Raw genomic sequence first — 2659 nt, 5'->3', positions numbered from 1 at the left:
ACCTGGAATATTTTTGAGGGCTGATATTACAAAAAGCTAGTAGGTAATTTTACTTTTCTTTTCTCTACCTACCATTCAACCATGAGTGGTTGGCTCTGTCCACCCACCAGTTTGAACTAAATAACTAAGAATTTTTGTATTTTATTTTTATTTTATTTATTTTTTTGGGGGGGGGGATGAAAGGGGAAAATAAGTTCAAAAATGTAAAAAAAAATCCAATTTGGCAAAAAATAAATCAGAAAAAAACTGAATGAGGAAAAATAAAACGGATTTCATAGGCCCCTACGACAGGTTAGGTTTGGGAAGGGCACAATTCATAAAACTCAGAAACATACAATGCTTTTTCAAAAAAAGGGTTCTATGTTCCCCGCTGCATCCAAGTAGACTGCTGCCACATTGCTAAGAGCAGGTTGTTATTACACCTCTGACAGGTTAGGTTTAAGGATAGTTTTAGTCAGGGCACATACAAAAATGGATTTGAGTAAAAGTTGTCAATTCATAGTAAATACGTGGTAAATATGAAAGTAAGAGGAAAAATAGTACAGGTACAGCATTTTTGTGCAGACTATACAGGTATGTACAATATTATAAACATTGCTGTTGATTATGTTCTTCAGCCGCCAATCATGCCAGCAGGGTCTACTGAAGGTCTCTGGTCACTGCTTCCTCGTCATACTGCAACAGGCACTCAGTCTCACTTCTGGGAGCTGTAGAAACAACAAATAAATAAATACTTCGTCATGCACCTCATATTGACATAGCAAATATATCAATAAACAAGACATATTGAGCCCAACAGGGATAATCTTACACTATATCAGTTTTCTGTGGTCTCTTGTAAGATTGCCCATCACCATCCTGCAGGACACTACCGTCTCCCTGCCAGGATCTGTAGGATGTAAGAAAATAAATCAAAACATAGCAATGCACAGCATTGACAACTTATCTATAAAGTAGCACAAGTCATATTGACAATATAGGACAGGGGTGGGGAACCTGAGGCTGTTTTATCCGGCCCCCGATATAATTTTAATGCAATTCCATCTTCACATGAAATATGACATATTTTGTAAAGGAATCTTAGAAAATACATTAGCAATACAATTAAGTTATATTCAGGGAACCTGAAGAAGTTGGCGTTTGTTTAAATGTGGCTGCCTTCAATATAGGCCTAAAGTGAAAGGGAAAATCCTGGTTTGTGTTCATAGTACGGCCCTTGGAGGACTTTTATGGCCCCTCGGATGAATTTGAAGTGGCCATTTGAATGAGAAAGGTTCCCCAACCCTGACGTAGGCTATAGGTTAAGCTTACCCTCTTTCACTCTACTGTGCCCATTTCGGGTTGACCTCCACACGCGTCTGTAGCACAGCACACAGGATTGCAGGACACAGCATCCTGCAGGACACTGCAAAAAACAAGGGGAACGAATAAATGACCTGTCCAGTTCTATAAAAAAAGAAAAGAAATTTGATGCAGTGCCAGAGCTGTGGTAAAAGTAACCTTGGTTGTATCATCTAGGCCTAGGGTGTGTGAGTGTGTGGTAAATCCAGTGTTCACATTATTCAGATATGAGAATTAATTCATTAATTTTAACTGATATCACCACATACCGATATCAGTGCCATTTCACCCTGCCAAGACACTGGACCTTCTATGATCAGGGCGTCCTCGTCATACTGCAGCAGGCACCCTGTTGTTTCTACAGCTCCTAGAAGAGAGACAAATAAATTAAATACTTCGCCATGCATCTCATATTGACATAGCTAATGTATCAACGAGCAAGTCATATTGGTCACAAAGAAGTTAATCTTACATTCTTTCAGTCTTCTATGGCAAGACTGCTCCTCATAAGAGCTGTTAGGCCTTCAAGTGACTCGTCTTCGCCATATTATGAGACAGCAGCCTGTGAAAACATGGTAAACAGAATAACCCATTAACCTTGGGTCCTAATATAATAAATGGACATAAACTAGCCTACATTATTTAGACAATGTCAGTAGACCTCCACGTGAAACAATAAGAAAAAGTGACCATGCATAATTTCAATTTCTTGAAGAGGCCAGCTACACTTATTTGTGCAACAAGTGCCGTTTTGAGGACCCATACGTTTTAAGGACATGCTGCCTACTGTTGCAAATGCCAGGGTATTTCACATTGATTTCGGGGTGGCGTGCTCTATGCAACACTTATTTGTGCAACAAGTGTTGTTTTGAGGACCCATACGTTTTAAGGACAGGTTGCCTACTGTTGCAAATGCCAGGGTATTTCACATTGATTTCCAAACTATTTCTTTCCTAACTACAGGGACGTTAGTCGATACATAGTAATGACGCTACGACCAAGCTACTAGGGAATGTAATTAAACTAGTCGCTTCGCTACTGCCCAGCACTGAAAACCAACATACCCAGACGGCACACCAATCTTGCCAATTTCGCCTAGATGCATTTTTGCCGCTGTAAAATACATTGGCAAGACGTCCAAGCGTTAGTTCATCAGCAAAATGCCGGGCAGACGTGAAAAGTGAGCAGTGCCCAGCAACTAGTTGATGAGCTAACGCAATAGCATGCTAACGGTAGCCTTTGTCAATCTTAAGCGCTGGGAGATGGTCACTCCCATGTAAGATCACTCCCGGACGTGTAGTCCCAGGTGATTCTATCA

General features: G+C 40.5%; 1 long non-coding RNA gene across 2 annotated transcripts; it reads right to left on the bottom strand.

Moving 5' to 3' along the window:
• Positions 1–207: 207 nt before the first annotated feature.
• Positions 208–1702, bottom strand: LOC134448686 (uncharacterized). Of its 2 annotated transcripts, XR_010034829.1 has the most exons (4): positions 1611–1702; positions 1312–1405; positions 812–889; positions 208–707 (listed from the first exon to the last, which is right to left on the bottom strand). It is a non-coding gene; the product is annotated as an uncharacterized LOC134448686 (long non-coding RNA). The 2 variants fall into 2 exon arrangements; XR_010034828.1 differs by having other exon boundaries at positions 208–889.
• Positions 1703–2659: the final 957 nt, after the last annotated feature.

This window comes from Engraulis encrasicolus, chromosome 5 (genome assembly GCF_034702125.1).
Source record: "Engraulis encrasicolus isolate BLACKSEA-1 chromosome 5, IST_EnEncr_1.0, whole genome shotgun sequence".
Lineage (NCBI taxonomy): Eukaryota > Metazoa > Chordata > Actinopteri > Clupeiformes > Engraulidae > Engraulis > Engraulis encrasicolus.
Note: the sequence above shows the minus strand (reverse complement) of the source record. Positions and strands in the feature narration are given on the sequence as shown.